General features: G+C 42.1%; 1 pseudogene; it reads right to left on the minus strand.

Moving 5' to 3' along the window:
* Positions 1-15109: 15109 nt before the first annotated feature.
* LOC110336054 overlaps positions 15110-24114 on the minus strand; it is a 143096-nt pseudogene continuing 134091 nt past the window's right edge.

Consider the following 24114-nt stretch of genomic DNA (forward strand, 5'->3'; position numbering starts at 1 on the left):
CAGCTCCTCCTGCACCACACCTGCTTGGATGCTGCCATGATTCTGCCTTGATGATAATTTACTGAGCCTCTGAATCTGAAATCCAGCCCCAATTAAATGTCCTTAAAAGAGTTGCCTTGGACACGGTGTCTGTTCATGGCAGTAAAACCCTAACTAAGAAAGTCTCTTAACTATGACCTCCTCTAAAATAAAAGAAGAAGTTTCATACTTTCTTACTCCAAGAAGGAATAAAAACAGTAACAATAAAAGCAAAGCAAAACTGAAGTTCAAAGCTCAGGTTAGACTTCTGGGATTCATGGCAGTCTGGACTCCAAAGGGCTTCTCAGAAACTCCCCTTCTCTGGCTCTGCCATCTCCAGCAGGTCTCAGGCTAGCTCCAGTCCATACCTTCTTCTGTCTTTGGGAGTCATTCCATGGTACTGGCATCTCTAAAATGCTGGAGCCTCTGCAACTGGGCTACACCTTCAACAATGGCTTCTCCCTGGAATCTGTTACGATGGTCACAAGCAACCGTGTGAGTGCAGGGAATGGAACCCAAGACGTCTGCAAGAGCAAAAAAATACCCTTAACCATTGAGCCATTTCTCTAGCTCATCAGCCTGCTTTCCTTATATACCCCAGGATCACCTGCCCAGGGGCGGCATCACCTATAATGGGACAGGTCCTCCCTCATCAATCACCAACTAAGAAAATTAAAGCTTGTCTACAGACCAATCTGGTGGGTTCCCTCTTCCAAAATGACTCTAGCTTGTGTCAAGTTGACATAAAATTAGTCATCATATTTAGCTATTTAAGAGCATGTAAAACTGATTTTAGAATAAAGCATAGAATTACATTTGGAGAGGACTGCCTCTTTACATAGTAAAGCACCCTGTCCAAGACTGAGCTACCTCTTGTTCTGTTTATACCATTTATATTTTTGATATACTTACATATTTTCCTTCCTAAAGGTCTCTATTCATTTTAGCTTAATTTCTGAGTTTTGTACATTTGGTGAACCATTCATACCATTCATATTAATGCTTTTTTTTGTGTGTGATAGCACAATGCCAGTCCTTCAGAACAAAGGTGTGCCATTAGTTTTGTTTTATGGTTCTCCAACTGAAGTTGCACTGTTGGTGAGAGGGCTTTCTGAAGCACCCATTACATATAAAAATACAGATTCTCGCCCTGCAAGACTGGGGTTTGGTTGGTTAGAGCAGATTTGGGAATCTGAATCTGTAACAGTTCTCAGATCGTTCTGATGGTCAGCCATGTTGAGGAGACCCTGTTTATTGCTCTAAAAGATAATTGAGGAGCTTTAAAACAATGATTTTTCTTTTGCTCCATTTGAACGTTCCAAGGAAAGATAATTTTGAGATAATTAGGAACTGTGAGTCAGTACTGATAATTATAAATATAGGTAAGTCACAAATCTATTGTGCTTTGAAAAAAAACCTCCAGTGCCTCAGATCTAATAAATATTCCTGGAATATGATTTAAAGGCAAAATCATCAAAATATTCAGGACAAATCTATAAATATAACTTATTCTTTTTTTCTAAGTCAGAAAACCAAAACATGGCAGTTATCAATGACTGTCGGATTGGCAGACGGGCATTCACATTGCTGAGAAAACACCGGCTGCTTTCAAATAGAGTTGTGCAATGCACAACGCTTAACCCCTGCTTGGTTGAAGCTCATTGAAAATGCATTTCATCAGAGAAATCAACAAGAAGACTGTTGTAGCTTTCAGGCACACGTGGGCAATAGGGGAGATGGATGTTTGTGTGGGCATTTATAATTTATAATTTACCTGTTTTAACTCTCCTAGAACTTCAGTGAATGGGCCCTTAAATGTCATCTGGGGGAAGGTGGATCAATGGCTTGTCCATGTGTTCACAGGATTCATCATTATTTTACAGGAGCATGTTAAAGACTTTGTGGGTTAAAAAAAAAAAAATTGTCCCATGATGGAATTGGAGGCAATTAGAGTCCTAGGGATTCAGTGAGCTATGCCTTTGAAGCTCATGTGACTGTGGATGTGGTAATGCTCAGATACATTTTACTGTCCTTAAAAAGCATTTATGAAGAGCTTGAGAGATGGCTCAGCTGTTAAGAACATTGGCTGCTCCTTCAGAGGTCCTGAGTTCAGATCCCAGCAACCACATGGTGGCTCACAACCACCTCTAGGGGCATCTGATGCCCTCTTCTGTCGTGCAGGCACACATGCAAATGGTGCTCATATACATAAGCAAATCTAAAGAATAACCCGCTGTTCAGTTGGAAAAACATGGTAGCGAAAACAGTGAATTTACTGTGAGCCAGGCTTTGCCGAGTCCAAGGGCCTGCAATGCCTTGGAACTGATTGATTGGTACTAGTGTTTTCTCCTTTCCCTGATTAAGTCTTTCTTTGGGAATTGAGAGCAGGGGCGGCAAGCTCTCTGAAAGGGATCATTATAAGCTTCACAGGTTCTTCAGCCTCTGACTCCCAGCCAACAGTCACCACAGTGTGAATGCATCCGGGCAACACAGAGAGGACAAACGGGGCTCTAATGGAACTTGCAAGCCAGGAGGCCAGCTCCGTATAGGCGGTTTAGTTTTCTCACCGAAGCCATCACGAAGGAGGTCAAGCATGTAACCTGGATGTGTTTTAACATTCATGTTCCTCATACACATTTCATGTGTGTTTCTTTTTTTTTTAAAGGATGTATTGTGTTTATTTAAATGTGTGTATCTGTGTGTGAATGTGTGTTTAGGTTTCTGAGCAGAAGCCCCTGGAGACGGAGTCCCAGGTAGTTGTGAGCCTCCTCACACGAATACTAGAACTGAGTTTGGGTCCTCTGCAAAAGCAGTGCATGGTCCTAAACACTGAGCTATATCTCCCACTGAAAAGTTTAAAATCACATTTGTTTGTCTGTTTGTTTGTTTAGTGTGACCATGTGTGGGTGTAGATGTAAGTGTATATGCCCACTAGGTGTATATGCATGTGGAGGTCAGAGGATAACTTAATGGTTGTCTCATGAGTCCTAGGGATGGAACACAAGCCATCAGGCTTGGTGAAAAGTGCTTTAACCCACTAAGTTATCACACCAGCTCATTCTTAGATAGAGTTGTCTCACACAGTTTCACTCTCATGGAAGGAATTACACCCAACAATGCTCCATAAACTGCTTGGTTGCCACACTTAAGCATTTGTTCCATTCCCCCAGGCAGCGGGCACAGCTTGCCTGGTATTCGCTTCTGTTCTTTCTGAAGCCTCTTGTCCCTTGGTTGTTGGAGCTTGCCACCCCACCCCCACCCAGGTCATCCCTCTTGATTTTTCTTCCCTTCTGTGCTTTCTGCCAGTCACTGTCTGTTAGCACCTCATAAGGTCCTGGAATCTGTTCTCCTCAGCAGGAGGAGGACTGAATTCTAAGTTCCATGCTTTCTCCACAGAGTGGAAGGTGCATACCCTACTGTCGGAACACAGTTGTGTATTTACACAACAGCACACGTTTTCATAGTAATAGGTGCTTGCTTTAAAATCTAGGAAGCTGAAAAAGCATTACTCCAAATCTAAAATTTCATTTTTACTACATTAAGACTGCAGAAACTATGCAGTTTGGAGGACTTGGTAGCCGTAGACTTAAGATCACTAAAGCAGTGCTCTCGTGGTTGGCCGCTCAGGGGCATGGTCATGCAGGGCTCTGACTCTCAACTTCCTTAGGAATGTTTCTACATAGAGAAATTTTGGCTTCTTTTGGTAGTTCCTTAGTTAGAATGTTTGTCTGGAATTCATGGGTTTGATCCCCAGCACGACATATACCAGACATGCTGGCTCATGCCTGTAATATCAGCTTTTGGGAGGTAGAAGCAGGAGAAATAAAAAAGGCTACCTAGAGAATTTGGAGCCAGCCGAGGCTACATAAAGACACCATCTTCAGATAAAAATTGCTTGGTTTAGGTTAACTCAGATAGTGAAGCATTTTGTTTAGATGGTTTTGTTGTTTGAAGAATAGAGTTTCCAGCTGATAGCAGAGTCAGTGGGACCGTCCTGATGGAGCTGTCTTGACATTCGGAGTGAACAGAGAGCATCAGATGATGTCTGGAACAAGCAGTCCTTCTGCAGCATAGGCTTTGTGGCTAACACTAGAAACTCTGATGTTAAAATTGTATCTCGTTTTTATGGAGTTATCTTCTGATAGCCAATCATCAAAACATTTCAAAGCCAACTGTCACTTGAGGCACATGCAGAGGGTAGGTTGCTCCTGTTCGTTTTCAACCACCATCCAAGCATTCTTGAATCCATTCATTCAATAAAACATGGTAAATAGCTTATTACCTGCCAGAGGCCCCATAGCAATGTTATTGACATGGGACACAGCTCTACACCATACCAGCAAGTACCTGCAAAGGGTTATTTTCCTAAGATATCCACCTAGGCAAAATCAGGATTTGAAGCTTCAGTGAAGAAATGAGCCAATATGAAGGAAAGTTGGATTTATTAAAAGCAGAAGGAAGGTACTCTGAAAAGAGGGTGGGGGGGAAGCAAGGAGGAAAGGACACGTGTGGACTTCCCAAGGAAGAATAACAGGTGTGTTTTTCTGTAACAGTGGGTACATAGAGGACTTTGTAATTTGCAGATTACATCTCTAAAGATGGCTAAGAATCCACTTCTCCTATTTTCTAACATTGTCCAGAGATATAGCTTACAGCAGGGTTTAAAAACTCAGCAAATGAAGTTATAAGGTAGACTATGTGGGATACTGGTTAAGTTTACTAAAAAAGGGTGGAGTTCTAGAAACACAAGTTTAGTCCCGAATAAGCACACCCTAATTCTGTATATTGATGACTGAGGTCTCTTTGTTAACGCATCATTTGGCCCTAAGTAATCCTTATTTACACTATTTGCCATCTCAGGAAAGAAGAAAGGGGAAACACTTTCATCTGTAGGCCATTCCATCCTTATCAGTACATCTGAAGTTTCCTGTCTTTCTCAGCAGTGAAAGTGAATCAGGACTTGTATAAGACACGAATCAGGACTTGTATAAGACACATCGCCTCCCCCCCCCCCCATTTCTCCTCATGTTGCTATAATTCTTTGTCTTTCTGTCCTCCTCAGGGTGACATGGCTTGCACTCTGGAGGATCACAGAGCATGGTGAGGAGTCTGTCTTGCAGAGCGCTCTTCGGAGCTTCCTTCTCTCCAGGCCACATTTGAGCAAGAAGGGCTTTCTCACCTCAAAAACATCTAGAGATGGTCCATATAGGACACAAAATAAGAAAGTAGGTCAAGGAGCCTAGAATAACCATCATCGGAGAGACTAAAGAGACTTCATCCAGCAAGTGGTGGGAGCAAATGCAGAGTATCAAACATTAGGCCAGCTGGAGAGTCCTGTGAAGGGGGAAGAAACAGAGGGGTCAGGAATACAAGAACACAGCCCACAGAACCAACTGACTGGGACTCATGGGGGCTCCAGAGACCAAGGAGCCTGTAGGGGTCTGACTTAGGTCCTTTGCATGTATGAATGGCTGAGTAGCTCAGTGTTCTTGTGAGATTCCTAACAGTGGGAACAGGGGTTGTCTCTGATTCCGTTGCCTACTCGTGGGACCCTTTTTCTCCTAGTGGGTTGCCTTGTCCAGCTTTGATGTGATGGTATGTGCCTGGTCTTATTGTAGCTTGCTATGCTGTGTTTGTTTGCAGTACCGGGGAGGCTTGAGCTTTTCTAGGGGAGGCAAGGATTAGAAGGTTTGCGGGGAGGGGGTAGAACTAGCAGGGGGAATGGGGAAGTGGGGAGGAGCAATTAGGAGGAGGGGAGGGAGAGGAACTGCAGTCAGAATGTAATATATGAGAGAAGAAGAAATATTGTGGAAATATAAAGAAAGTAGGTCAAGAAAAAATAAAGAGAAACGCCACTGGAACTAAATGCAAAATTAATGAGCAAGAGAAGTGATGTAAATTGTCCACTTACTAGTGATGAATTATCACTCTATCCCCGAGTTTCCTGGCAGCCAAAGCAAGCACAAGGAAAATATCCACAAAACAAAATCAAATCAAAGATTACTAAGGATTCCCAAGGGATCCTCTGACTTTTTCTAACTGACCCCTTGTCTTCATAGTTCCTGACTAAACCAGATGGGCCTCGGGTTTTCTGCTTTCCTGCAGAAAAACTAATGGAGCTGGGATGAAGATTAAGTAAAGAACAGCCAAACCACTTGGTTGTCTCCTAGAACAGTCTGTCCTATTTAATTCCCCTCTGTTTAATCTTTCAAGTTAGTAGTCTCCAAAGAAGTTAATATTTTGGTCTCCTTTAAAGATCGTTTTGTGCCTCTTATTTATCTCTTTTTGTTGTTGTGCATCAGGGGATGCAAATGTTTGTACTGCGAAAAATCTGATAGAGGTTGCTTAAGCCAGTAGAGACAGAAATCTCCAGTTGGCAAAATTCATTCTGAGTAGGGCTGGAGGTAGAGATATTGGGGGGGGGGAGGCAATCTGTATTTTCTCGATGTCTGGGCCCGCATAATTTTTTGCTCTGCTGTACTGGTTCTAAACACCTTCCCTGTAGATTCTCAATGAATTTGGTGGCATTAGCATTCATATCTACATCAATGACAAGGCACCTTGTTCAAGGAACAGAGGGGGACAGGATCACATTAGGCAAACTGGCTTATAAAGAACTCAGAACATTGTGATGAACCTGCGTATGGTGGTACATATCCATAATTCTAGTCCTGAGGAGGCCGAGGCAGGACAATTGTGAATTTGTGGCTTTATAAAGGTCATTTCTATGTCTTTCTTCTATTGATTAAAAATGAAAGAACACACTGAATAGAGCAGAGTACATGTCTTATGAAGGTTAAAATAAAAATTTTCTAGAATCTATACAGATGAAGTTTTAGCTTCTTATATAACAATATATTTCACTAAAACCTAAGGAATTCTGTGTTGCTGATAAAATTCATATTTTTCTGAATAAAATGAGTTACATTGTTATTATAACAATGATAATAAAGTGTCATTTTTAAGATTTCCACACAGTATTACATACCATTAAAATCCTACTGCTATTTGAAGCTGGAGAGATGGCTTTGTACTTAGAAGCACACGCTGCTCTTGCACAATGTAGAGGAATTTAGACCAGCAACATGCTCATCTGGCAAGGGATCATATCTAAAGACATGATCCAGCCCGAATGCAGAAATGCTCTGGATTACAGTATGATCTGGCTGGAATATAGACACACCCTTATTACACACCTTTAACCCCCAACAATGAAGGTAAGTTTAGTTTGTAGAAAGAAGTAGTCATGTTTGAAAGTGACAACTAATTGAGGGATAGTCAATGTGATAAATCAGAGAAAGATTTAAAAGAATGAGTCAGACATAGGATACACCCAAATCACAGGAGAACAGCAGAGAAAGAAAGGCTACTCAAAAGCAGCAAGAGAGAAAAGTGTATGGTGTGGTATATGTTGGGCAGTGTGTATGTGTGGCAGTTTTACAGGTTTTACAGAGACAGGTCACAGAGAGAACATGCAAGACACAGGTGAAGGCAGAAAGAGCCAGAGAATGAGAAGGAGCCAGAAGATTCGAAATTACTGCCAAAGTTAGTTTGAGGACAGGCAGAGCAATTCAGTCAGAAGCCTGGAGAAGTAAGATTGGATCAGTCAGCTTGGAAGATTAGATTGTAGGGAGGCTGGAAGCCTCCAAACCTAGGCCTAAGGACAGAAAAGAGAAAGAAACACCCTGGATTTAGCCCAAGCCATGTATTTCTACAGCTAGGGTATGACTGTCATCTCATCACTTTGTCAGAAGGAATAAAAGCAACATTTACAGCAGAAGAGCTGGATTTTGTTCCTAGAGCCAACTTGTTGGGTTATAACCACCTGTAACTCCAGTTCTATGGGATGCAACAACCATGCTTGGCCTTTGTGAACACAAGCATATACAAGGCACACATATCTGATGCAGGCACTCACAAATACACATAAAATAAAAATAAGTAAATTTCAAAATTAAATTAATAATAATTTCTAAAACAGAAATTACATTGCTACTTAAAATTACAAATTTTTCTATGCATGCATACCTATATGATAGTGAATTATTTGAATCACTTGAATTTGTACTGCAATAATTTAATCTATATTTTTATAAGTATCTCAAAAACATAATTTTGATGGCCATTGTAATATTGTCCTGGTCATGTGCCTCATAAAGTACTTAGTCATTTTCTTAAAACAAACAAATAATCAAATAAATAAACAAATATTTACTTTTATTTATGTGTACGTGTGTGTGTGTGTGTGTGTGTGTGTGTGTGTGTGTGTATGTTTGTGGCAGTTTGTACATGCAGTGCCTGTGGAGGCCAGAAGAGGGCCGCAGAGTCCCCTGGTGATAAAGCTACTACGTTTGGTTGTAAGCTGCTCAGTGTGGTTGTTGGAAATGAAACTCAGGTCCTCTGGAAGAGCAGCAAATGCTTTTAATTACAGAGCTCTCTCTGGCCCTGCCTCCAACTTAGCTATTTCCTGTCATGACTGCCTTGATATTTGGAGATCTGTGGATGAATAAATTCTTTTGTCAGTCTCATCTAGTGCTTCACTTGGGCCCAATCTCGTATTTAGAGAGCCTGTGTTTTGAGGTACCTTCCCTGAAATTCTCAGAGTTTCCCTTTAGTGCTTAGGACTACCCATATAAAAAACCCACAGTGAAGGTCAGACTTAGGGCAGCAGTCACATGGAACCCCATACTGAGAGGTACTCTCCACCATTCCTCCCTTGGGATTTTAATTCATCTTTAGGCAATTTCTACCTTTTCACTTTGCGCTGCATCCTAAAAGTTACATAAACTTGCCCTTACACATGGGTAAATGCTCTAGGTATGCATCAGGACCAGACCCTCCCTATTTCCCCTCAGGGATGTCTCTGGTCATCGCATCCTGATATAAGGTTGACCAGATGCCCAGAGAAGCTACAGAGTTTGGACATTTTGGAATCATCTGGTGTCAGTCCAGAATGGCACTGTGACAGGAAAATTATTCCTCCTGGAGCTTGGTACACACTCTGCAGGACTGGGGTAAGCTGGACTACAAGACTGCTACTGCTATACGAATAACGGGTGACTCAAATTGCTTATATAGTCAAAAGCCCACATGCCCATGGGTGGGCCTGCATGGTAAGAGCCCAAAAGAACACAATGTCATTAATTTTCAATCACCAATTTGACATAATCTAGAATACTTGAGAAGAGGGTCTCAGGGAGGAATAGTCTAGATCAGGTTGTCTATGGGAGGAGGTGGCTGTCATGATTGTGAGGACTTAGATGATGTGACCAGCTGCTCCATGTGCTTGCCTTGACGTCCTGGCAATCATAGAAATTGTGTGCTAAAATAAACCTTAAGCCCCCTGACTTTTGTCATCGTACTTTAGGACAGTAACAGCAAGTGAAAGCAAAAACCACCATTCTGCCTTAAGTTCTCTCTGTTCTTGTCCAACCATCGTCCATTTGGTGTTTTGGCACAAGCCGGAAGTCCTGGAGAGTCCTCAGTCAGAAAACAGAGAGTTGGCAAAGTCAGAAGCGACCAAGCTCCAAGAAACTAGTGAGTGCCTTTGAGAGGGGCTATCCTAGAGAATGGGGGCTTGTTGGGAGCGACAGTTCCCAGAAGGCTTGAGGAACATTCCTGAAGGCTGTGCTCTGAGTCAGAGCTTATTTATAAACTCTTCGTTAATTTCCTGATGTTATAATCAGAAGCTGAATCTCCCGCAGTTGCCGGTATGAATGGGAAAGTCACAGCATATGGCAAGAGTAGTGAATTTTAGGAAGCTTATATTTTTCCTTTTCTCAGAGGCCCCCCCGAAATAAGATAGCTTCTTTCCCTTCATTTATCCTCGCCATCTGAGGATCAGTTCAGCTCAGCTCGGTTCGGCTCAGCTCTTCTTACAAAGTCTTGGACTGTAGACTTGGAAATGCCAGCTGCCCTAGGGTCTTGGAGCACACAGTACACTGTGCTCTTGGTGGCGATGAGCAGAAGTGCGGCCAGCTTGGAGAGTGGGTTGATGCCTGGAGGGGCAGTGTTTATTCCTGACCTGGCTCGGGCATTCGAGGCCTGCTGTACTGATGCTGTACTGGGGCTGTACTCTTATCGGCTCTTCGCCTGGCTTTGCTTTCTTGCCATTCCCAGAAGGAGAATGGCAAGTCCAGGGAGCATTTCTGCATCAAAGGGTAAAAGACAGCCTTGTGTAGGCGTCCATTATGCTCCAGTAACTAGGTCAAAGTTAAATGCAAAATACCATTTATTCACTTAAAATTTATTAAATCCAACCCAAACCTACTTCCCTATTAATAATATGGGAGAAACAGAAGAAAAAAGCATTAATTTTTTTCCTTCTGAGGGACTGACATGATAGTGTGAGAGTAAAATTACATAGCCTTCTGAAAACTCTTTGACAGTGGTTCTCAACTTTCCTAATGATGCAAACTCTTTAATACTATTCCTCAAGTTGTGGTGACCCCAACTATAAAATTAATTTTGTTGATACTTCTTAGTAGTGATTTTGCTACTGTTATGAATTGTGGTACTAATATCTGATATGTGACCCTTGTGAAAGGGTCATTTGACCCACAGGCTCTAGAGTTTTTATTAATGTACTGTGAACGCTCAAACAGCGTAGTAATTCATTCTTCTTGGAAGAGGCAGGGATTACTGGGTAAATCTTCATGGAAGAAGCACTTCTGAGTTGAGCTTGAGAGAGCAGTGGTTGGAGCACAGGGGTTTGTGGGTACAAAATAGGTCCATGCTTCCTGGCAGTTCCCAGCATCTTTTGAAGTTCCATTGCAACTGTATGACAAGTTCTGGCCAAGGACTTGCATAGATGCCACCAGCTTCCAAGACAGCCTCATCCATTTTTTTTTTCCCTGCAATATGGAAGCTGGGTAAAGGCACTGTGGAGCCTCAATATAGAACACCGGCATCATTGCATGGTTGAGGGTCCCAAGTAAAGAAGTCCAGCTCTCATGGGGCTGAGGGAGAATCCAGGTTGTAAGGTAGTGTGATTTTTATGTCAATGAGACTTAGGAGTACTTGTTATTACAGTTTAGCCAGTTCTACTTTAATAAATTTCAGGATTTTTTTTTCCCTAAGTGTATGAGGTGACTTTTCAGATTTGGAAAAGACATTTCAGGGAAACAGCAGGTGAAAATGTAAGGCATTATTTCCAGAAGAAGAAAAAAGGAAGAGGAGGAAGAGGAAGAAGAAGAGAAGGAGGCGGATAAAAGCTTCTCTTTTTGTCTACTAATCCTGGTAATCCTTGTCTAAAGGCTGCTCTTAGAGCTTCCAGAACATTCCATGTACAGAAAAAAACAAAACAAAACAAAACAAAACAAAAACAAAAGCAAAAAACCCATGTACTGACTGGTTTTGTGTGTCAACTTGACACAGCTGGAGTTATCACAGAGAAAGGAGCTTCAGTTGGGGAAATGCCTCCATGAGATCCAGCTGTAAGGCATTTTCTCAATTAGTGATCAAGGGGGGAGGGCCCCTTGTGGGTGGTGCCATCTCTGGGCTGGTAGTCTTGGGTTCTATAAGAGAATGGACTGAGCAAGCCAGAGGAAGCAAGCCAGTAAAGAACATCCCTCCATGGCTTCTGCATCAGCTCCTGCTTTCTGACCTGCTTGAGTTCCAGTCCTGCATCCTTTGGGGATCAACAGCAGTATGGAAATGTAAGCCGAATAAACCCTTTCCTCCCCAACTTACTTCTTGGTCATGATGTTTGTGCAGGAATAGAAACCCTGACTAAGACACCCCATGTACCTCTAGTTGGAAAAGGCTCCCAGGGCAGTGTGGATATTTTTTGTAGGAAGTGGAGAGTGCAGGGAAATGTTGGTGCCAGTAAAGTGTGTGTGGACCACTGGAGCCCTGGACTGGAGACAGTAAGGCTGGAGACGCCACTTTTCTGCGGCTGAGCGGTTGTTGACACAGGGTCCTCACTCTCAGGTCACTGGCACGTAGGTCCCTTCTGACGATGGTTAGAATGTGTTGCTTGCCTCCTCTTTGGCCTCTACCTTGTGACCTGTCACTGGGTCTGGGCAATAGAAAGTCTCATCTGACAGTGCCTTATACTCCAGAGTCCAGAAACTGGTTCTTATCTTTCACAAGGCAACACCTAGACTGTCACTGGCTTCCTGACTCCGGCTGCAGCCTGGTGGCTCCATTTCTTTCATTGTCTGTATTAATGCTCACTTTTTGCCTCTTGTCTTCTTTCTCTCACACTCCAGTGGCCTGGCCTGTTCTTTTCTTTAAAGAAAATTTATGGACTACATAGAGTGGCCACATTTTTTTAAGACTTGACTGTTTCTGGTTAAATTTTTGTGTCTGTGCCCACTACCAATCCCCTTTAACAGTTATGTGACATTGGGCAGGTCATGCACACTTTTTAAGCTTCAGCTTCCCATTCTGAGCATGGCATAATGATCCATCCTTGCTACTGAGCCACCCCTCCAGCTCCTCTAAAGAGCACAGTAACAGGACCCATGAAGAGGAGGAGAAAATGCACAGCCCAGTGTGTGGCTCCAAGGCACTGTGAAGCAGGACTGGCTGGCCTGAGTGCTGTGTTCAGGGTGAGGCCTGGGCAGTCCACATATGCCTGCTTTCCACAGTTTGGTTTTGTTCTTTCTTGTCCTATACTTGCCCTCTATGCCCACTAGGGATCCACACTTCAATCCACCCATCCTGAGCCATCTGCTTCCTATATTCATAAAATCAAAACTTCTGGCCTCCAGACTCCTCTTTCCCACAAACCTTCCATGTTTCAAATCCACAGTGTCAATGCCATCATTTCAAGCATATGACCCTCCAACCCCCCCCCCCCATGAAGAGAGTAAATAAGTTAGTTTTAAGCCAGCTTAGGTGCATTTTAAGGACGATAATGTGCTCGCCTTTCTCTGGGTCTCCCCACTCTATGCTATGGGAAGCTCAGCTGGGAAGAACATAAGGGTACAGTAGGGGGTAAATTCCCACATGCATTTTAGCTCATCGTAGGGGGTGCCATATAGGTGAAATTAGAGAGAGTGTACAGCCAGACCGGCCAACTATGTGAGTAATCTTGCCCTATGTAAGACAAGAAATAGATGCATCCACTCCAGCTAGATTTGGACTGATCAACAGGAAACTTTGTAGCAAAGTGGGGCACATTGAGGTCTCCTGCTTTAACTTGTGATCTACAAGTTGTGCAGTGGAGATAAATATATTTTGGCAAATTGTAAAAGTTCCATATCAGGGTCCTGATGAAGATGTAACTCTGTTGATTTGTGGCTCCATCACCAGCCCCTCAAGCTGTTTCCAGCCTCTTATTTATAGCTTTCCCAGGCTGTGTATCTTATCAACGCAAAACGAATGGAGGGGCGCAAATGAAAAAGCAGCTTCCCTTATGGTCTGTTTACATCTTCTTGCTTGTCAAAGCTAAAGAAAGACACAAACTCCCTGACTGCTGGGGGCTGGATTGCTTCTGTTGTGTACAACGTTGACAAAGAATGTTGGTGGACAGAGAGGACTGTGGACATTGAGACACTTGGTTTTTGAGCTCTTAAAGTGAAGACAACTTGTAAGGTCGGGGCCAGTTGCCTTCATTTTTCATAGTGTAGAAAAACCGTGCCATGCACATAGGTATCTTTTGCAGTCTCTGTGAGTTCTCCTGGGTCTGTAGATGGACTTCTTGGTCCGGCACTAACTTTTTTTTTTTTTTTTTTTTGCACTCATACCTCTTCCATGGCTGTGTCATAGATAGGCTTGCATATATTCACACCTCAGCTTTTGTTTGGTCCAGGTCACTCTAAGGGTATGCAGTTGGGAATGTCACTTTGTCACTCTGAGCCTGGACCTGAGAAAGCCTTAGGCATGCTCACTGCACTAACGTGCCTGTTTCATGATATAAGAAAATGACCTGCACCTACACCATTAACTTCAAGCCTCAAAGAAGATTGCAGGAAATGGGATGAATGAATATATATATATATTCATCTATATATATTCATATATATAGTGATATATATATATCACTAGAGGAAGAGGAAGTGAACCACAGAAAGGACATCACCAGGTTATGATATGGACACAGCACTCGTAAATTTACAGTAGGTGTGGATCCACACAAGGCCTGTCCAACATACACCTGCCAATATTTTACTCATGAGACCCTGACTTCTCCCCCAGACACTGTTGATAGTGAGTGTTTGCTGAAGGGTGAGTTCCACTTTCTTCAGTGGTGTAGCCACTGACAAGTTGTCCTTGCTCCATTAAGGAACCTCCCACCTATACTCACACGAGCAGTTCTGGTTAAGCTCAGTGAATCATACACACAATAGGAAGAGGATTTGCTGGGAGAAGGAAAATTTTCATCGGAAGAGGGCAGAAGATGAGAGAAAACAGGGAAGGGGCTGAAATGAGTGCTTGAAGTTCATCGTACGCATGCATGAAACCATCGAAGAATAAAACATAAAATGACCTGCACATTGCCCTCAAGAGGAAAAGCCATACAGAATGGAATTGCACAGATCACCAAACCTTTAGCTCATTCTCATGAACTTATGTGATAGAAAATGCTTCAAGCCAATAAATCTTAGCTACATGGCTGTAGAAGTCGATGAGTAAGAACTTATAACTAAGTTGTTCTTTAATAACCAATACTTGGTAACTTTGATATATTCCAGCGTGGGTTCCTTACTTTTTTTAATAATTCCCCAGCATTGAATCATGGTATTCCCTTCAAAATTCATGTTGAAGCTTAACTTCAAACACATTAATATTATGAAGTATGACATTTTGGGAGGTAGTAAAGCCCTCGTGTCTAGGATTGGCACAATTCTAAAGGGCTGGAAGTTGAAGGGTATATTCCCTCTTGACCTTGGCTTTCAATCCTTCCTACTTAATCTCTTTGTGACTTCTGACCAAAGCAAGAACCACAAATGTCATTTCAATGCACCTTTTCACATTTGGAAAGTTCTGAGCACACAACTTTCTTCCTATCCAGAGAATGTTCCAACTTGGAATTGCCTTCAGGCAGAGAACAGTCTTCCAGACCAGCATGTTGGTCTTGTATTTCCCCTCCCCTTATTTTTAACTTAAGCAGTCTTTAATGAAAGCTGTGTATACAATGCCCCTACTCCTGCATCTTCTCCATTGTTTCTTCCTTGGATTTGCCCATCTCCTTTCCTACTTGTCGGGACTTGGCTTTCCTCTCCAGAATCTTCTTGTTCAGCTTTAGCCTGGTGATACCCACCTCGCTGGGGTGGATGCCCACATGGACAGTTGTGCCATTAGCCTTCTCTCATTGTACTCATTCAATGTAGATGGTGTATTTCTTCCTGTACACTTGGACCATTTTGCCAATCTGCTGGCCTTTGCAGTGCCCTTGAATAACCTGAACTTCATTATCCTTTTGAATGGGCATAGATCAAACATTATACTTCTGTCTCAGTTCCTTGGAAAGAGGGGAAGACATGATCTTCCCCTAAATGTGAGAAGGTGCATTGAAATGACATTTGTGGTTCTTGCTTTGGTCAGAAGTCATGAAGGGATTGAGTTTTATTTTGGCATCTGGTCATCCAGCGATGGATGCAAAAGACAGATTTCCCCACTTCTTAACTTATGAGAAATAAATTTCTGTTATTTTTTAAATCACCAGGTCTGTGATGTTTTGGAATAGTAGAACAAAGGGGTTAAGTAAGAAATAATTTTCTGTTATTTTTAAATCAACCAGGTCTGTGATGTTCTGGAACAGAAGAATGAATGAGTTAAGGCTGTACAAGGCCACCATTTGCTTCTCTTGGAGTGTGTAGTAGTTAACGTTCATTGTCAACCTGACTGGATTTTAGTCTCATCAAGGAAACCCACCTCAAGGCATGCCGATGAATGTGTTTCCTGAAAGGTTTAGCTGAAAGGGGAAACCCACCCTAAAGGTGAACAGCACCATTGGCCAGGGTGCCAGGCTGAATGAGGAGGGGGAGGAAATGTGAGCCTGTCTTTCAGCTCATTTTTGCTTGCTGACTCTGGACAAAGTGTAGCCAGTTGCATCAGGATCCTCATGCCACATGTTCCCTGCCATACTGTAGGAACTGTATCTGTTCTGAAACTGTAAGCCTGAACAGGACATCCCTCTCTTCGGTTGCCTTAGTGAGGCATTTTATCACAGCAAGAAAGGTAATTAATACAAGAGAGGGAGGAGCTTTTTTTACCTATAGGAAAACCACAAAGTTTTAGAACACATGTGGCAAGAGTCCAAAAACACAAGGGGTGATCATATCTTCATCTTAAATCTCAGTATCTTACCACAGCAGAGATTCCTCACTTATGCAAAAGATCCCTATGAGCCGGGTGTCTTTGCTGAATGGCTTCTTTGCAGGCGCTGACCCATAGATTGCATTTTATGGCTCCGCAGTGTCAGCACAGAGCTTCCACAGACTTTGCAAAGGACTAAGAAACAAACCAGCTTTACCCACCTTCTCCTAGAAGCTAGTGGCGTCCCCTCAAAACTATCTGCCAGAAAGTGTCACATGGTTGCAGCAAAACTGCAATGGAAGCTGGGACTGTTGAGTTCGGAACATCCCCTTCGTTCTGTACTGGCATCATCTTCCTATGTGCTGCTCCCTCCCATACTTATCTCCTCGGTTGCTTTGTCACTCACATAGATAACCTTTACTCTTCAAGTCTTCTCACAGCCCAGCAACCAGGTTCATGTCCAGTTGCTCATCAGCCGTTGAGTCCTGGGCTTGCCCTTAGTTTATCCTGAGTTTAGGAAAGTCTCCAATGCCTGTACTCACTCTCGCTTTGACTTTAGTAATAGAACAGACACTGTGATGGTAATGTCTCAGAAAGTCCCAGAGGAAAACTTAGCAATCAACATCTTCCGTCTCTCACACAGCTCTACAGCCACACTCCTCCCTGCGTGAGGGGCTTTTCCATCGACATTTTTCCAATTTTTCAATAATTCTATATTTTTTAAGTAATGGAAGGTAGGTCTCTGAAGCTATTTCTTTATGTCTGAGTATAGATAATATGTTTATCTATCCACAGGGAATAAGCTACCCGACGCATGGCCGATCACGGGTGTGAGTGAGTACCTCAGTCTCTACCCATCTGTTAGCTCAGAACGAGTGTATTTAGAGGTAGTTGGCAAGCGCTGTGTTGCTCCCTGCATCCTCCTCCCTTTTCCTGTTCCTCTTCCTCCTCTTGTTCTGTCCAAATGAATTCACAGAGAGAATCTCATGCATGGGACTTAATTGGAGAAAGCCTTTCCCTTTTCATTTCTGTTACATACGTCTTTGTCTGCCACCGAAGTAAAAAAAAAAAAAAAAAAAAAAAAAAAAAAAAAAAAAAAAAAAAAAAAAAAAAAAAGACAGAAAGAAATATGAGAATCCCTCCCATTGGCCAATCTTGGAAGCATTTTGTGGGTGCCATCAACCACCAGTTTTAGGTTGGCTCACCCACAAGTTTTAGGTAGTCTACTTCTCAGATGCCAAGAGACCCACTAAAGTCTCCATGACTGAACAACAAGAACAAAAAAACCACATGAGTGACTTGACTAAATACATCAGTCATCTGAGTGATGGTCTAGAGTTCATTCACATGTGATTCTGCATGGGAGAAGGTGTCAGACCATGCAGTTTCCTCAGATCCACTAGCATTGGACGCTTGTATTTGGGAGAGCCTTTTATGTAACCCAGAGAACATTCTCAGCCAAATATTGGCCTAGTGTTGTAATTGGATCATTTAAATTAGGTATTTTCCCTGTCCCAGGGATGTTCCACATATTTCTCCTTGTTGACTTGTCTTCCTTGTGCAGGCCACTCCATCTTGTTTAGGTCCCGCTGTGTAAGTAGTCATTATCTCAATGGTCAAGCACAGTGGTAACTCAGCTAAAAAGGAGTGTGAGGAGTCTCCTGTATGCGGTGATAAGTGCTCGCAAAAGGTTGAATTAACCTTTGATGCTAAGAAGAAAAGGAAGAAGGAGGAGGAGCTAAGAGAGGAGGAGGAAAAAAGAAGAAGGAGAAGGAAGAGGAGGAGGAAGAAGAGGAGGAGGAGAAGAAGGACAAATCAAGAGAAAGAGGCTTGGATGCAGGTAACACTATTCCCAGTGCCGCCGGAGACTTCCTTTCTGACTGGAATATGAGGGGCTCAATATGGTCTTTAAAGAACAGCAGGTGGAGAAATACTTTTGTTTTTATTGCAAGGACACGTTGTCTTTTGTGCCTGCATTCATTTGATTTTTATGGTTTATGTGTTTCCAATTTGCTGGGGGGGGGGACCTGAACTGGATAATTTAGACCAGACCAAAAGACAGACTGTTCACAGACCTACACAATCCCTGATACATGGAGTCAAGAAACCTTCATTTGTTCACGTGGGGCCTTTCCTCTTTCCTGAGCACAGAACAGTGTTAGTTAACATCGGGTCTTTTAGCCCACTGCCACCAAGTTCCTTTGCTCACTGTCTTCCAGATAACGTAATCATTTTCTTCATATCACGTAGCCACCTCTGGATTACTATATATTTAAATTAAATTAAAGGTGAGAATTGATGCCTCTTCATATCTTTCTCTTTTGTGGTTCTCTTCAGTCTTCTCTTCGATGAGAAGAATGTGAGTCTCAAAAGATGTTTCTTTATAACTTTATTTAGCTCAGTAAGAATAAACGCAGCCAACATGTTCCTTTGTCCTCATCTGTAAAGGGACATCAGCTTTATGGCAGAAACAAAACCTTCTTGGAGACACATGATAAGGAGACACATGCTAGGAGACATATGGTAGGAGACACATCACTCCTCCTAGACTGCTTTTGTCTTATCACTGAGGATTCAACACTTTAATCCCTTGGTGCAGGTTTTTGTAAGAATTTCAGAACGAGCTTTGGTGCCAGCACTAAGTGCAGGGACTATTTTCCTTAGGGTGTCACCTTCTGAACTAAGCAACTGACTGATGGAGGACAAAGCCTCTGCCTCTAGTTATGGATGACTGAGCTGAGAAAAATGCTAAGTTATGCATTACCTTTAAGCCACGTTTCTTCAGAAGAAGTAGGTCTACACTGGCTGGAGCTTCGGTCTTGGTATTGTTTCAGACTTGCTTAGCTGTCTGGGGAGCCACCCGCCTAATCAGAAGGTTGGCACAGGATTTTACAGTTTGCCTCATTTGATTGCTTGCTGGTCCCTTCGCCTATATGGAGCTAGCTCTCTTCTCTCCACCATGGCGCTGAAGGGCAGCAGAACTGCGCGCTACCGATGGCAATGTTTCTCATGGCTTAGACGTTTGACTGACCTACCCACTTCTTAATGTTCTCTGCCTGTGGGAATGGGGTTTTAAAAACAACATGGGTACTCATTGTGCAGGTCCTGTTCTCATGGTAGTGCTGGAATATAACATGACAGATAAGAGTGCTTAACGGAATGTCTCATGGTAATAGAAAGGTGTGCTCTGTGATGAAATATGGCTTAACCACATGTGGCTAAGAAAAGCATGTTTCACTGGGATTTAAGCATGGCGTCCCTTTCTTTCATCTCCACAAATGAGAAGCAGATGCCTGGAGTCTCTGGGTAATATTAGGTTTTAATAATGCTGCCATACATCAGGTTAATTAATTGACACTGACAGTAGTACTAATAATAGTAATAATCACAGTAAACTTTTACTGAGTGTTTACCATGTGTCAGTCATCAGTGGTTTATGTGTATTACTTCATGTAACCCATGAGTCCCCATATGGAAGGTGAGTGAGTTCATTTTGTTTTAGGCCACCCAGATGTTCTTTCCTTTCCTGTCAGTAATAGTATCCAGATTTTTCTTCCTCCCAATGGAGATCCCAAGAACCAAGGAGGAAATGGTTCCTATGCTCATCCATGAAGATGGGTGCTAAAGATATTAAGTGAAGTTCATCCCCCCCCCCCAGCTAATACTGTTTAGTTCAGAGTTGATCATGTGACCTAGTTTGGGATAGTTAGCTCTCCAGGGGCATTTTTCTAGGAAAATACCTGGTCTTCTGTGCAAGTTTTCCCAGACCTAACTGTCATCATAGTAAATATGATGCTGCTTAGGGAAGTCACCCTTGGGCAAACGTAGCAACAAAGGAACTAGTAAAGACAAATAAATAAGTTGGAACGTTGTGGATTTCACTGAGCAGCTATGTTAAGGCACATTTAAGGTCCAAGCTAATTTTAGGTTTTCAGCCAATCTGCCCCTTCATCATTGGGTTTTCTCGTCCTGATAATCAAAACTTTACTAACAGATTCTAAGATCAAAATGTTTATTTTCCAGTCAGGGAACTGGGCTGAGAGGGTTTGAACGTGTTCTCAACTTAATTGACGAAGTAAGTGGGGTGGTAGGCATGATGCTTGTTGCCCATTGCCAATCTGGCCGGGTTTCAGGGTCACGTAAGTGACCCCCCTCTGGGTATGACTGTGAGAATGTTTCCAGACTAACGAAGACCCAACCTAAAGACACCCTGGATACTGGCACGAAAACAAAAAAACAAAAAACAAAACAGAAGACAGGAGAAAAGGAGCAAGAGCTCCCAACAAGCCCCAGAGTTTAGCTCCCCTCTGTCTGCGCGTGGCTGCAGCATGGCTAGCCAGCCACCATGATGGATGACGTCCTCAGGCTGCAACCCAAAGAACCAAACTCTTCCGATTTAAGTTGACTGCCTCAGGCCTCTTGGTGCAGCTCTGAGAAAGGTAACTGGTAAGACAATAGGGGTTTGGATCCAGCGGTTTGGTTACAAAATCCATGAACACCGCTGATGTTATGAGAGAGCAGAAGACTTGAGAGAACTCTGTGGGAAGTGGCTTCCTTCTGCCTCTGACTCTTCATGAAATGCAAACTTAATGTGTGAAGAGTGTGTTAATTTTATTTGCTAATCTTGGGTCATAGACCCTTTGTTTTCTACAGTTTTTTCAGTATCTGCATTCTGAGATGGTTATGGGGGCCAAAACTTCTTACTGGCAAAAGCATTATAAATTATCTTGTTATAAATGCATCAAATGGAGATTTTTTTTAGCACTATGTATTTGGAATAGGATTGAAATCTATCCTGAAGTCATAATGTTTCTGAACCACATGTAAAATATTCAAAATATTCATCTTCAACTTCAGAACAGTTAAAGGTAGGAGTTCCCTATGGAAGAATGGTGTACAATTGACTTTGACCTCCTATAATTTAAGTTCATGATCATATAATATTAATTATATAATATAACATTACATATATATATATATATATATATATATATATATATATTACACATACATTCATAGGAAAGCTGTATGTAGGTTTTCAAAGACCAACAAAAATTAAATGATTTAGCAAGGCAAGGTAGCTCACACCTCTGGAGGTAGAGGCAGGTAGATAGTTGAATTTTAGGCCATCCTGGTCTGCATAGTGAGTTTCAGGTAACCTGGAGCTACATAGTGAGACCCTGTCTCTAAAAAAAAAATAATAATAAAGAAAGAAAACAAAAACCAAAATAAACAACAAATGATTGATCCAAAAGTTTTCCCAAAGCAGAAGATAATTCCTATTATATACAGCATTCCTGCTGCAAAGGAAGAATCACAAATGAACCAATTGGAAAGACTATTTCAAATTGATTATTAGACTGTTACTAGAATGATCCATGTTTTTTACTTCCCACCTAGACTGGAGGAGAAACGAAGAAATAGTTCTTGGAAATATACGGTTTTATTCCTCAATAACTTGGTAACTTTTTAGCAGTCAATTAAAAATTAAACTTGCCATGGGGGAATGAATGTGCAAAGTATAATAATACACGCGCATGAAAATGAAGCCAATTATTTTGTATGCTAACTAAAAAAATAAATAAAAAAAATTAACCACACAGTCTGTATAATATAGACCAAAGTCTAAATGGAAGACAATAGCAAAGACCTGAAACTTTTTTTTTGAAATTAAAGTGTAACAAATCATTTTTACTTTCCCTTCTTCCAACGCTTCCTGTGTGCTCCACTTATTCACCCTCGAATTTACGGCCTTTGTTTCTTTAATCCTATGTATGTATGTATGTATGTATGTATGTATGTATGTATATGTGTATATATGTATTCCTAGACATATAAATACAACTGTTCCGGTCTGGATAACATTACCTGTAAGTAGTACATGATTTTAGGTCTAACTACTTGGTATTGGATTGCCAAATCGGGGCTCTTCCCTGGAGAAGACTGTCTCCCACTCTCAGCCTTCCTTAATTGCCTGCAGTTCTTTGTCTAGGCTTTGCCCTCTGTGTAGCATGTATATTGGTGTTGTCCTTGCTCAGGCTTTTTAGGTAGCAATGTCGATGTGCAAAGACTTTTGGCTGAAACTGTTCACAAGAAATAACTGACTCACTAAAGACATGGACAAACCTCAGCCAGTATTTTTCCAATTTTAGTGATCACTGGAACATGAGAAAGGTTGTTGAAATCCATATCCTTTTCCATATTCTTATCCTGGATCCTCTGAGGCATACAGTATCTGGAGCCAGAGCCTGGAAATTTGCATATAGCACCTCTTCCTGTGGCCATCCTTCTGCAGGTCGCCCAGGTGACAGTTTGTAAAAGATAGCCTCAGGAAAGATGACTAAACCCAAGAATTGGGCAAAATGACTCAGCTCAAGGTCCGGGTTCTAAAAATGGGAAAAAATCACATCAATTATTCAGATAATCATGCGTAGGAGTGGTTTTCTTTAAATAATATTCTAACTCTTGGAGGGTTTTAGTTATAGCAATTAATGATAAGTGACTGTTTAAAATAATTGTTTAATAAATGGTTCAATTTTTTAAAATGTTAAGAGTAATAGTGTGGTTGAAGGGAATACTCATTTTCTTTGAATTACTGAGCTGTATTACAAGTTTAACTTGACTGCTCAAACCACGGTTCTATCTGTGATCAAACACCTTGGAGCAGTTTGCTTAGATTGGAAAGAAATTAATGCCCGGGTGAAAAATGTGTTTAGAGTCTTAACCTCACCAAACCTCCCAAAGGTGACAGGAAAGCCTGATGTCCCTGACTAGTGATTTCACTCCAAAAGTGTTCTCATTATCTCTTAATAGAGCAGGAGAGGCTGGGATCTTAGAAGCCATGGGGTTTTAGTCACTTTCAGCCGACTACAATAGATCTCTCATAAAATTCTATGCAAACTGCCAGAATGTTCGTTATTCCATAGGCAAGAATGAGCATAAGTAATAACACTGAGGTAAATAATCATCCTGTAACATCCTGTAAACGTTATCGCCCAGGAGTTCATCATGAGGTCATGCACTCTGAACATCTGGCTGAATGAGTCAATTGTGAATTTTCAGGGCCTTCTGAAGAGTGGTAAGAGCTGCCTGCTATCTTTAGGATTCTTGCTTCTGAGTGAAAACACCTGAAAGTGTCAGTTAAGTAATCAGAAAAATCGACATGCCAGTGTTGAAGATGATCACAAAACTATTTTCTCTACCTGTTTAGGAAAAGTTGTGACGGTTGTACACTCTTTTGTTACCAGGGTCCTGAGTGAATGGTAGAAAGTGGCTACATACCGTTATTGGCCAGGAAGCTTCTCTTGACGCCATGATTTACCCAGGAATAGATTCCTTCCAGGTGGGAGACCTCCACTCGCCCAGCTTCTCTCCCTTCTCTCTCTCCCCTATCTGGGGACTACGCCTGGGATCAGCACACCATCTCAGGTCATGAGTTGTAGGGAATGCTGGACTTTTCGTTTTGTCTTCTTAGCACACCAGACATCTACTGGCCCTTGCCGGGATCCTTACTATCCCTGTGTTGCCATCATTTGAAGGACTTCCCTAGAAACACTGAGAAGGGAAATGCATAGAATGAGGCTACAGAGGTGGAATCTAGGCTCCACTGCAGTGGGGGAGGCATTAGTTCAAGTGTTGCTCCACGGCGATCATGCTTATTGATTGATTATCAATGAACTGCTCAGCTTTAATGGCTCACAAACATGGCTCAGAAACTCAACTATGAAAAAGGTCAAGTGCAAATGCCTCCCCATCCCCTTGTTTCATTGCCCAGGAGATATTGAGTGGATTTTCTCTGCCCTCATGGAGGTTCTACACTTACACAGCTCCACTGTTGCCAGCTTTCATCACTAAACTATATGTCCCTGAAACACTTGACAGAGTTTT

Source organism: Mus pahari, chromosome 18 (assembly GCF_900095145.1).
Source record: "Mus pahari chromosome 18, PAHARI_EIJ_v1.1, whole genome shotgun sequence".
NCBI classification, from domain to species: Eukaryota; Metazoa; Chordata; class Mammalia; order Rodentia; family Muridae; genus Mus; species Mus pahari.